Consider the following 13474-nt stretch of genomic DNA (forward strand, 5'->3'; position numbering starts at 1 on the left):
TCCACCGTTGATCTGTACCCAACAGATCTGACGGCTGTTGTTGCTATTAGGTAGACAACAAGCGCGAGGTTTAACCACCCGATAAAGTGGTTTCCTCTTGTCCTCTGTTGCCACGCGTCGTTTGATGAGTGGAATCGGCGCTCGTCAATGTTACTTGGGAGCGGGAGCGGGAGCGACCATTTTCAGAAGCTCCCGGTTTGGGAGCGAATCCCGGAGCGATTTTTTAAAAATATATATATTTTTATATTTTTTAATTTTTGATACATATATGTCAGCAAAAACATGTAGAATGATGAATTAGATATAAAAAACATAAAAAAGCATAGATTGAACCATATAACAACAATCATCTAGAAGTTATAATCTTCATCAACCACGTCCGCAAGTTAGTAACATAGTAACATACAACATATTGAGTCTCATGATTCATCAATCTTAAAGTTTCAAGCTTTCAAAATTCAATATATAACATTTATCATCATTGATCACCAAAGTTGTACTTGTAAGCTAAGTGTAACCATTACAACAAATAATATCTAACATGAAATGAAATGTTATAAAATGAAATGAAATGAAACAACTTTCAACTTTCATGAAGCATCATATTCATAATTCATTACTAATGAGTTATAATTGCCAACTTCAAACTTAAATTGTCATATATTGTTTAAAAAAATATCATAATAAATATGAAAGAGTCAATAGTTATAAAAGCTACTAGAAACTAGAAAAGAAAGTAAATCTATTATCTATTTCTTATGCTTGGGCCTCTTGCCACCACGAGAAATGTCTAGTTTTTTAGTCTTGTTGCAAAATCAGGATCTTTGTCATTAATATCACCCTCCAAGCATTAATATCCAGAGGTATCTTTGTCATTACCTTTGTATCTGTATAGGGATCTTTGTCATTAATATCACCCTCTAAGCATTAACATAAGATAGAAAAAGCATAGCATGTCAAGTCAAGATTTTGTTTGAGTGATGCGTACATTTTTAGAAGGGTCATGATAGAGGAGTTCGACAACCAATGTCACTAACATCAAGGTACATAGAGGGATTGGTACTCTTGATTAAATATGAGTTCCATACCCTAATACATGACAAAATTCAATGGAAACATTGCAATCCCCGAATCCTGAAATCCTGAAAAACTGATAAGTCTGCTGGATTTTGAATGAAATCTAAAATTCTACTTTCTCCATATGAAATCCAATGAGGACGAAACCACTCTCAAACATCCTGAGTCATTTCATGGTAATGTTAAAAATTTAAGTAAAAGGATGAAAATGAAAATTAAAGAAAATGTCACATTTACTTTAAGAATTTAACATTACCATGAATAGCATATCAATACTAGGGCCTAGACTTGATCATTAAGTTGCCCCACTCAAAAACTATTTGTTTCTTTCAAAAAAAATTGCATTTCTAACATTACTACAAAAAAAAAATGCAAAAAAGGCAAAACGCTCCCGAAAAGGCAGGGAGCGAAATTTTTTTTAGGGAGCGCGCTCCCGACCCGCTCCCGAGTCGCTCCCGCCCGGAGCGCGGATCGGGAGCGGGAGCGAGGGGGGGGGGGCGCTCCCCCGCAACACTGACGCTCGTCCTTCAATACCGCTTACAGTTTTGAGGCCGCTCGAAATCCACTTTAACTGTTACAAAACCGCCTTCCTTCGTTAATGCTCCCTGATGCGATATTCCTTCGTCTCCTCTGCAATTGGATCCTGGCCGTTGATCTTCAAGATCCAACGGTCGCTGAGCACTAACGCTTTACTCCTTCGCTTCTCCTTTTTACTTAGTTTTTATGCTAAGTCTTCAGTTTTTCTGTGTTTTAGCTCCTCTTCAAAGGTTTTAATTCCTTCACTATTTCTGCTGCGACTCCCTCCTGAGCTTGATTTCTGTGATTTTTATCATTGACTATGGATTCTATTTAATCTCTCAATGGATTCAAAGATCCATCACGACCTGCTTGGCTCGTTCTTCTCCTCTGTACTCCGCCTCGATTTTTTCTGCACCCTTTGTTACAAAACCTACGAGTTCACCAGTAATCAATCAATAGACACACGATTAACACATTTCCACGCTCAAAATCGAATTCCTCTATATATAAACATATAAATAGTTGATTACATAACGAGACCCTGTGTCTTGTGGCCTGATCTTTTGCTATCAGTGGCCTCTTTTGAGCTCTGCCCGTAGGCTTACATATATGCCAAGAAGTTCTGTTGAGCTTGTCCTGGTTCAACTCCTATATCTATTGAACTGACTCCTAAATCCTCTCTGTCCTCTATGTCCACTTCCAATCTCTATTTAATTCCTAAAAGCTCTCTCTCGTCCTTCGAATCATGAACTGTTCTAAGGGTCCTAATTGACTTCTGACTCTTGTCATTTATTCACCACTCATGTTCTCATTTATTTGAGAGCATTTACAACTTCCTCCATTATCTAATTAAATCTCTTAAAGGCCTAAATATTGCATTAACTTGAGACTTAGGAAACTACTTTTCTAAAGCTACATGACCCCCTATGTCTACTTAATTACAATGATTTTCTCTTGGGTTGAATGCTCCTGCATCAAAGGCATACAAAACCTATCTTCTAGGGAGCAGGAAGGTAGTAGTTTGACGAGATGTGAAGTTCATGGAAGATAGAGCCTTCAAAAAATTTCGAGAAATGCCTTCCGAGGAACAGTGAAAAGATGAGCCGTTGGTCAAACCACTTCAACCAGCAGAAGCCAAGAATTCTCCCTCAGAATGGAAGAATCACAGGAAGAGGAGGAGATAATAGATGCACCTGCTACCAGAGGAAGAACGAGCCGGGAACTTCGACAGATTTTGCGGGATGTAGAAGATTTCATTGGTGCACCGAGAAATAATAAAAGCGAGAGAAAACAACCAAATAGATATTAGGTCTTAGTAGCTCAGGATGGGGAGCCTTCCCATTTTCCGGAGGCCGCTCAACATCAAGTTTGGATGGATGCGATGGTAGAGGAACACAACTCTATAATGGTGAACGCTGTCTAGGAAGTATTGCCTAGACCTCAAGACTGATCGGTGGTAGGTTCGAGATGGATCTACAAGATTAAATACGTTGCAGACGGCAGTGTGGAGAAATACAAAGCCAGGTTTGTGGCTAAGGGGAATGCTCAGAAGGAAGGAATTGACTACAAAGAGACCTTCGGCCCAGTAGCCAGGTATACATCTATTAGAATCATGATATCTCTTGCAGCACAGATGGGATTGGAGATTCATCGGATGGATGTCAAAACGACATTCTTGAACAGGGTAATAGAAGAGGAAGTATACATTGAACAACCAAAAGGCTTTGAGACACATGAGAAGAAGTCTCATGTATGCAGATTGAAGAAAGCCTTGTATGGGCTCAAACATGCACCTAGAGCGTGGTATGGTCGAATTGATGGCTACTTGCAGAAGATGGGGTTCGTCAAGAATGACACAAATCCAAATCTCTACTATCTGGTTGTAGAGAATGAGCCTGTAATTCTACTATTATATGTGGATGATCTCTTCCTGATAGGATCATCCAGGCTCATCGAGGATTGCAAGAAGAATCTAGCCACAGAATTCGACATGAAGGATTTGGGACAGATGCATTATTTCCTGGAGTTGGAAGTTTGGCAGCAGAAGGGGGAGATTTTCCTTGGACAAGGGAGATATGCTACAGAAATTCTGAAGATATTCAGGATGCAGGACTGTAGGCCTATGGCTACTCCAATGATCACCAACTGGAAGAAAATTGATGCATCAAAAGACAATGATGTTGATCCCACCTTATACAGGCAACTCGTAGGGTCCCTGATGTATCTGGTCAATACCAGGCCAAACATTTGTTACGCTGTCAACATCCTCAGTCAGTTCATGGTGGAACCGAAGAGGGCGCACTAGGCAACAACCAAACATGTTCTCATATATATATAGGGAATAGTTGATTATGGACTCTTGTACACCAGGAGTAAGGATATCAGATTGAGTGGATTAACTGATGCAGATTGGGCTGGAAGTTCAATGGATCAGAAAAGTACCTCTGGGTACTGTTTCAACATTGGTTCGGGAATGACCTCCTAGTGCAGTAGGAAACATAAATCCATAGCTTTGAGCTTAGCTGAAGCAGAATATATGGCTGCTAGCACAGCTTCGTGTGAAGCCATATGGCTTAGAAAACTGCTTGTGAACCTATTCAGAAGAACAATGGAAGCGACCAGGATCATGTGTGATAATCAGATTTGCATCAAGCTCTTTGAGAATCCAGTATTTCATGATCAGTCAAAGCACATTGATATTCGGTGTCACTTTGTCAGAGACTGTGTCCAACGAGGAGCTGTATAGTTGAAGTACACTCCTACAGGAGAACAGGTGGCAGACGTCTTTACCAAGGCCCTTGGAAGAACAAAGTTTGCTTATTGCAGGGAGAAGACGGGGATGATAAAGAATCCATTTCAGTAGCAAAAATTGGTATGATGTTGCAGTGTAGATGCAGTGTTGGGAGGAAGGACCAAGAACAACACGGATGCAGAGGGAGTTGCAGTGCGGATGCAGTGTTAGGAGGAAGGACCAGCAACAACACAGATGTAGAGGGAGTTGCAGTACAGATGTAGCAGTGGCAGTGGTAGAGCCATGGGCAACAGTACAAGATGCAACAGTGCAAAGGATGTTGGGTAGGAAGGCCAAACATCAACACAGGTACCGGTGTTGGATGATTAGGGTGATGCTCAGTTGTGGAGTATTACTAGAGTATGTTCCTCGCTAAGAGCGAGGGTTGATTTGGGGTAACATTGGATGTGCTCTAGCGATGAAAATTGGTGGAGAGGCTAAAGCACATGAGATCTCCAAGACTCAGAAATCGTTTTGCAAAATTCCATTCGGATGAAGAGTTGTTAAAATAATTAATATTTTTAATGAGTTCCTAAGTCTAAACTTAGGAGAATAAAAATATTAATGGATATCAATAAAGATAAGGATGAGAAGCTTCTAGGAGACGAAGATCAAGTCTTTTAATCTTAGCCGTTGATTAGGGACTTAATCTCGGCCGTTGATTCATAAAAAAGAAAAGTATAAGAGAAGGCTTGAGGGTCAGTTGGAGAGACACTGAGGGAGACCAGTCAGTTCGATTTCTGGAGCGGGGCTTGCTGAGAAATTCGAACTAGAAGACTGGATTGCAGCAAGAGGTAGCGAGTACGTAACAAAGAGGCAGGGACAGTGCCGAGGACCAGCGCAAAGATTAGAGAGGTAGACGCAGAGCCACTCGGGAAGACGCAGAGGTAGCAGGAGTATGCAGTCACTGGAGGGCCTGCGTGGGTGACGTAGAGAGGCCAAGTGCTAATGCAATGAGGCAGAGTGATGACGCAGAGAGTCTGGGAGTTGCGCAGAGGCTAGCTGGACTGATGTTGAGCCTAGGGGAGGCGCTAGAGAATTTATCTCTGTTGGGTGAGCTAGTTTGGCACCCTAGTTGTACTCAAGAAAAGCTGATTAATAAAATCCTCCTCTGCTGCACCGGTTTTCCCGCATTAGGTTTTTCCGAGGACAATTGTCCAAAAATAACTGTGTTGATGTGTTCGATTCTTGTGCATGTATTTGTTTCTGTATAATGGTGTGATATCTGCAGTAGAATTTATTTTAATATTTACTGAAGGGGTTTCATAAATAACTTATTTAAGAATAAGTAGGTAAAATAAATTAGTTGCTGCATTAATAGAATTTTCACATCAACCCTCTGAAGTGAGCCTCTGGATCCCTCTAATCAAAGCGCTCCACTACTCTCCACATGAAGTCCTCTTAGGAGGTCACATTGGCATGCCCCAGAGTGGGCAAACCATGAAACCACCAATCGTGTGCCTCCCCTTCTAGGTGCAATGTGGCCATCTTGATGGCCTCTACCTCTGTCATCTGGTTCAGTTGGAAGTATGTGTCCAACTTCTCTACCCAAGCACATGCTGTGCACTTGGTAGTGCCATCATATGTAGGAAAATACATTTTCCCAATAGAACGATGCAACTCATAGTTTTGCGTGCCATAGCCCTTCCCCTTCTCATTCTGTTTGAGCTTGCAAAAGTCTCTGAAGTCTGCCCCCATGGACTGCTACTCTCGGAAATGCTTCCCCATCAACAATGGATCCTCTCCTCCACCAGTCTCACCCTATGCCAAAGGTATAAAAGAGGGTAAAGTAGCTCGAGTTGGCTCACTCGAGGATGGTCATTGCGTAGTAGGTGAAAGGTGATCGAACTGTTGAGAGGCCCTTGAAGTCTCTCCAACTACAAACTCCCGATGAGTGCTCCACTCCTGGTTCTGCATCTTGATCTCGTCCAACATCTCCTTCTGCCCTTTTGCCAAATCACTCAAAGCCTTCAAGAGACTATTGAAGGCCATCTCCTCCCTACTCTTGGGCTCACCCATATCTTCTGCTACCACAGTCTTCCCACGATCCTCCGTGTCTGGAGTAATCTCCAACTCCCTTTCCCTGCTCTGGTACCTCTACCTCCTGTAAGTAATATTCTGTTGGTCCTCCTCACTCATAGAAAAGTTTTCCCACAGTTGAGCCAAAATCTAAGCTTTGATACCACTGTAACTAAAAACTGAAAAACTCACAGGTTGAGCCAAGACCAAGGCTTTGTAATGTTCCAAACTTATATAAACAATGATATGCAAAGCAAAATCGATTTTCAACACAGAAAAATTAAACAATCAACAAATACTCAATATACTCCAAAAATGAGAACCAACTGAGCCATTTTATTAATGAAATGGAGCAAGTACAATAGTATGGAAAATGCACCTGGGCTTGCCTCAAGGGCAAGCTTGACAGAACCCAGGTGATAAACAATAATCTCAAAGCTGGAAAATGATTGCTCCTCTAATGCTCCGAGTTGTCTCCCAGTAACTACACTGTTGGCTGGAAAGGAGCTGCAAGAAACCCTGTCTCTAGTGCTAAAAAAATGATGAAACTTCAGCGCCAAGCTCCTTGGCCAAAACCCATAGAAACCTGGAAAAGATTTGGCCTGAAAACAACCTCCCAAATTCGGCCTCCAATAGGCCCTACGCCCTCCAAACTGTTAGTTTTTGGTAGCATCGGATGTGCTCTAGCCATGAAAGTTGGTGGAGAGGCTAAGGCACATGAGTTCTAAAGAACCCAGAAAGCGTTTGGTGAAATTCCACCCGGATTGTATTTTATTAAAATAATTAATATTTTTAATGGGGTTCCTAAGTCTAAACTTAGGAAAATTAAAATATTAATGGGTATTAATCAAAATATGGGTGAGAATGTTCTAGAAAGTGAATCAAGTGAAGTCTTAATCTTAATCGTTGATTAGAGACTTAATTTAGGCCGTTGAAGTCTCAACGAGAAAAGTATAAGGAGTCTTGGGGTTCATTTAGAAACACACACAGAGAGAATCAATTGATCTGGAGTTCGATTTCCGGGGCTAGGAAGCTAAGAATTCGAACTGAGTGATTAGTTGTAGCAAAGGGGCAGGGATAGTTTGGGAGTACTGACAGAGAAGCGGAGAGAAGCTAGTGGAGGCAGCGCAACAGCTAAGAGCACTGATGTTGGGCCAATTTGGCGCCATGCAGGTTTGACGCAGAGCCAAAAGGGCAAGCGCATAAGCAATAGTTTCCCTCCACGCAGAAAGCCGGAACTACCGGGGAACTGTTGGAACAACTGGGAAGGTTGACGCAGTAGGCAGAAAAGGCAGCACAAAGCTGATGCAGAACCTGTAACACTGATGAAGGGCTAGCGCAGAGGTAGCCGGGGTTAGCCAGTTTTGTTGTCGGATCAATTGAAATCTGCTAGGTGAAGTGAGGTAAAACTCACTCAACTTTCTGCCATTATATTTTCTCTGTCACTGGATTGCCAGAAGGGCATCTAGCATTTGTATTCATAATTACTGCTTAATAATAGAAAACCCTCAGAGTTGTTGCACCGGTTTTCCCGCATTGGGTTTTTCTGGGGACTATTTTGTCAAAAAATAACTCTTATAGATCTTGTTCTTTGTTCAGTTTTCTGTTTCATGTAATCAAATTTAAAGTAGTGTAGGCTGCAGAAGTAATTTGCTTCAGTATTCAGAAAATAACTTGATAATTATTAAAGTCAAGTAGGAGAAGTAAATTCAGTTTTTGTTGCAGTGGGGGTTCCTTGGAATAGGAATTTATCACATGGTATCGAAGCATTGATTTTGAAACAGGAAGAGTAGATCTAGTGTTGAGAAGAGAGGCCAATAGCTGCCTTTGGCAGCAATTCGAATCCCCTTGAAGGGATTGCGCAGTCCTTGTCGGGAAGCAGAGATTATGAGGAAATCTCTCTCTGAGAGAGTTGACAAAGAGGTACGATTTCCAGTTCATGAGTTTGCAGAGGCAGAGGGAGTGACACAAAGCCTCAGCGTAGTGCTTGAAGGGCGGATTTTCTGCGGGGGCAGAATTCCGTCAGAAAAGAGCGAAGACACATAGAAGGGGAATTTTCTCCTCAGATAACTTTTCTCGCCAAAAGTTCGAATTTCTCACTTGTCGGGCAACAGTGCTGAGCAGTGACTAGAGGAGTCAGTTCAACAGTGTGGGTGAGATGACATTGCATGGGCTCAGAGATCGGGACAGGTTGGAATGAGCTTCAAACTATGTTATATGGAAGACCAAAATTTTAGTTGTTCTGGAGGAGTACGATCTCGAAGCTTACGTCAAGAGCGTTGTCACTGTTCCTGCTGACAATGATTAGAAGAAGAAGTACAAGGCCGAGCAGGGGAAGGCGAAGAGGTTCATACTCAATGGAGTTCGAGATCTTGTGGTCACACACTTGCAGGGCGAAGATACAACGCGGGAGATGTGGGAAGCTTTGTCTTCACTGTATGAAGGCTCTTCTGAACAACGAAAGATGTACCTAGAACAAAAGATGCAGCGGAGATTGATGCAGAAGGGAGGAGTTAACTCCTATCTTCAACGTCTTCAAGACACTAGAGACCAGTGTGCTGCAGTGGGGTCTACTCCTCAATCTACCGCGATGTTAAGGACAACCCTGAATGGAGTCTCAGATGAATGGCAAGTCTTTGTCCAAAGTATATTGGGAAGGGAAAGACTACCTTCATGGGAGGAGATGTGGGCAGCTATTCAACAAGAAGAAATAAGGAGGTACCTAATTAAGGTCAACCTCAATGGCAACAGTGGGAGTGACACGAAGACCAAGGAGGAGGAGGAGAACACAACTCTAGCATCAAAGGGACAACAGAAGTAGAAGCGGAAGAAGGACATTTCGAAAGTGAAATATTTCAGATATGGCGAGATGGGCCACTTTGCATCCCAGTGTCCTTTGAAGCAAAAGGATAAGGACGAGAAACATGCTCCTAAGGCTGCTCCAACAAAGATTGATGAAGATGAGTTTGCCATGAGTGCCCACACATCTCTAGGAGGGAAATGGGGCGATATTGAGTTGTAATCGGGAGGACTACATGTGGGCAGGATCCTTGAGGAGTCAACCTCTTGGATCAATTCCTTGCTACGGGAGCCCGAGATTCATCAGTGGCGAGATGGACTTAGTGTTAGATGATGCAATGGATTGTTTGGAGAGATAGATGTAGTAGCTGAAGACCAGAGACTGATCACTGCAGAGCAAGGTTGGCAGCAGTGCAGATGGCACAATGCAAAAGTCAGCAACAAAAAAGAAGATTCAAAGGGTCAAAGACTATTAGTAGTCAGATTCCAATATTCATGGTATTATGCTTAACATAGTTAAGTTCAGTAATTTTGGATATTTTCCAGTTGCTTCTCTCAGCAACTGAGTTGCAGTACGAACGCAGTGTTAGTAGTGGCAGTGCTAGTAGCATAGCAGATGCAACATTTGAGAGGGAGTTGTAGTGTAGATGCAGCAGTGGCAGTGGCAGTGTCATGGGTAGCGGTACAGTTGCAACAACAACATAGTGTTGGTGGCAACAACAATGCAGAAAGGAGGTGCTTTAGAGACAGAGCAGCATGCAGTTGGACATTGTTGCTAGAGCACTTTCATCGCTAAGAGGGAGTGTTAGTTTTTGGTAGCATTAGATGTGCTCTAGCCATGAAAATTGGTGGAGAGTCTAAGGCACATGAGTTCTAAAGAACCCAGAAACCATTTGGTGAAATTCCGCCCTGATTGTATTTTATTAAAATAATTATTTTTAATGGGGTTCCTAAGTCTAAATTTAGGAAAATTAAAGTATTAATGGGTATTAATCAAAATATGGGTGAGAATGTTCTAGACAGCGAATCAAGTCAAGTCTTAATCTTAGACGTTAATTAGAGACTTAATCTCGGCCGTTGAAGTCTCAACGAGAAAAGTATAAGAAGGAGGCTTGGGGTTCATTTAGAAACACATATGGAGAGAGTGAATTGATCTGGAGTTCAATTTCTTGGCTAGGAAGCTGAGATTTCGAACTAAGTGATCATTTTGCAGCCGAGGGGCAGGGATAGTTCGGGAGTACTGACAGAGAGGCAGAGAGAAGCTAGTGGACATAGCGTAGCAGTTAGGAGGATTGACGCTGGGCCAATCTGCGCCCACGCAGGCTTTGACACAGAGCCAGAAGGGCCAGCACAGAAGCAATAGCTGCCCTCCACGCAGAAATCCTAAACTACCGGAACAGGCGGGAAGGTTCACGCAGTAGGCAAAAGAGACAATGTAGAGCTGATGCAGAGCCTATAAGGCTGACACAAGGCCTACACAGGGCCAATGCAGAGGTAGCCAGGGTTAGCTAGTTTTGCTGCCAAATCCGCTGGGTGAAGTGAGGTAAAACTCACTCAGTTTTCCACCACTGTATTTTCTCTGTCACTGGATTTCCGGGAGGGCATCCAACATTTGTATTCAGAATTACTGCTTAACAATAGAAAACCCTCACAGCTGCTTCACCGGTTTTCCCGCATTGGGTTTTTCTGGGGAATATTTTTTCCAAAAATAGTTGTCCTATGTATCTTGTTCTTTGCTGAGTTTTCTATTTCATGTAATCATATTTAAAGTAGTGTAGGCTGCAAAAGTAATTTGCTTCAGTATTTCGAAAATAACTTGATAATTATTAAAGTCAAGTAGGAGAAGTAAATTCAGTTTTTGCTGCAGTAGGGGTTCCTTGGACTAGGAATTTTCACACAAAATGCTCAAGAAATACGGCCTGCAAGGAACAACAATGAAACCTCCTCCAATGCTCTGAAAATGAAGCAATCTCCTCTCCAAATGTCTCCCTTAACCTCCCCGTAAAGTTCAGCCTCAAAGACTGATACTCTACCCACCATGTGAGCACCAAGTGTTGCCTCTGCGCTGGCCCAAGTAGTGCGAAAGTCACCCTACAAAGTAGCACACTCCTCCAGCTCCCAAACTCTCCAAAATGACAATAATCCTCCTATGCCTCCTCTCCGGAAAATCTCTCACCCAAACTCCACTGCAACACACCACAAGCAAACTTGACCTCCTCTTCACTGCGTCCTCCAGTAATACACACCACCTGGAGATGAATGCAACTGCTGGAAATCACAATGAGATCCTCCTCCTGAAGAAATGAAGAAAAACCTTCCTAGGGTGGCACTCGAAGTCCCCTTAAGAAAGGGTGAGCTCTTCATTTGAAGAACTCATGCTGAATAGCAAGTGACTTGACTAAGCAGCTCAAGCAACCAAAGAGAAATCGATATGCCAAAAAGATGAATGAGATGAGGAGAGTTGCCTTCCTTATATAGATTTCATGGAGCAATTTTCCCTCCAATTCTTCCTCCATCGTGGGCCCTCACTTAACCACCTCCATGCACATCGAACTAGGGAGTGCGTATTTCCCTAGCGTGGGTGGCCGCCATGTGTAACTTAACCACAACAGAAATAACTTTTCCTAAGTCTAATCTCCTAATAAAATCGAATGGGATCCACTAGCTCTGAAATTGGTCCCATAATATAAAAATTAATCTTGTTTCAAAATAATTTATGAAGGGACATGACATACTACCCACGGATGGTGGGTAACACTTCCTTTTCTTGAGCAATGACCTCATGAAAGTGTGGATATATATCTCTAAAGGTGGGCGGCTCCTCCATTTCAACACCATAAATCATGCAATGCAAAGGTTCAACATCTCCAAAGAGTGTCCCAAAAGATAGTCCATACCCATACCATGGACCAAGGGGTCTCCATGATGTATGGTAGTGGCTTTTTAAGTCAAAAATCAATCTCAAAATCACCTAACAGCTGAAATGACTATAAGGGAGCAGCCTCCTTCAAAACAGTTCAATAGAGGCCTCAAATAATCCTCCAATAACCCCACATAATGCTCCCAAAGTCAGCCCATGGTCATACCTTGGCTTAAGGAACTCCATAAGGCATGGAAGATGCCTCTACAAGCCAAAACTTGGGTCATTAGACCTGCATCCAGCCAAATGACGTCAAATTATGAAGAAATGAATCTCCATTATAGCTGATTTATTCTTCAAGTGAATGCTTCAAGGAAAGTCCAAATAATTGAAGACATCTCAAGAGAATGTCACCTCATCCTAGTCAGTCATCCAAGTTATCAAATGCTGGAATAATGCCCCATGGCTTCCATGTGTGCAAATCGGCCCTCCATATCAGCTCATAAAGTGACCTATGAGGACAGCACTCAACGTTGTTACATGTGGCATGCAAAGGAGGTGTCCAATTGTCCACAAACAGCCCTAAAACTGTCTCGGGAGGTGTGTCAAATGCCTTGATATACGTTAAGTGCCTCAGACAATATGAACTGCCTTGGGAAACATGAAAGTACCAAAAAATCAAAATGCAACCAGTTCAAGAAGGCAGGCTATGGCATGCCACAAACTGCCCTGTTCATAATTTTTTTTACTATAGGTTACCCCTGCTAAAAAGAGGGGTAACAATACCCTCAGCGACTTTTTGCCAATGCTGTTGTTTGCAACACTGGTTTGTCATCTGTTGGACATCATAGTTTAATGTCTCTAAGTGCAATTTTGTCATTTTGTCTTATGACCTATTTCAACGAAATTTATGCATTTCTTCCACCCACATATCAATGATGCAAATATTTTTTTTAGTGGGTATGAAAATTCTTGAGAGCTTTCAAAACTGTTCATTTTTTTCCACTAAGTTTAACTATCATATTTTGTTATTGAGCTTCCTTGAAAGATTCTGCACTTTGTGTCTAAATTTTGTTTGGTATTCTACTAAAGGGATCCTTGGGTATCTGAGCAAGTTTTAGTTTGAATGAATTGTGTCTCTTAAATGCTGTAATTTCTTTTTTTGTTCTAACGAGTACAAAATTGGGCAAATTTATATTCTATTCTCCTTGAAATGGAGTGGCTTTAAGTGGTTCTTTCAGTTCATATTGCTTCCCCCTATCAAGGCATGCTTTCTTGCATTGTTTGCAACCAAGAACACTTTGTTAGTATAGAAGTTAGAACTATTGTTTTACATGAAAGGTTAATCCTTATTTTCTAAAAAAAAAAACTACATGGGTTGGACATGCCTTTTTGATTTTGTATTATGC

General features: G+C 42.0%; 1 protein-coding gene across 11 annotated transcripts in view; it reads left to right on the forward strand.

The window, feature by feature from the left end:
- Positions 1-13474, forward strand: part of LOC149141796 (calmodulin-binding receptor-like cytoplasmic kinase 3) — a 322579-nt gene that overhangs the window by 192154 nt on the left and 116951 nt on the right. The gene's annotated exons all lie outside the window — the stretch shown is intronic.

This window comes from Pinus tabuliformis, chromosome X, assembly GCF_031772625.1.
Source record: "Pinus tabuliformis cultivar Carrire ecotype Pingquan chromosome X, CPIR1, whole genome shotgun sequence".
Classification (NCBI taxonomy): Eukaryota; Viridiplantae; Streptophyta; class Pinopsida; order Pinales; family Pinaceae; genus Pinus; species Pinus tabuliformis.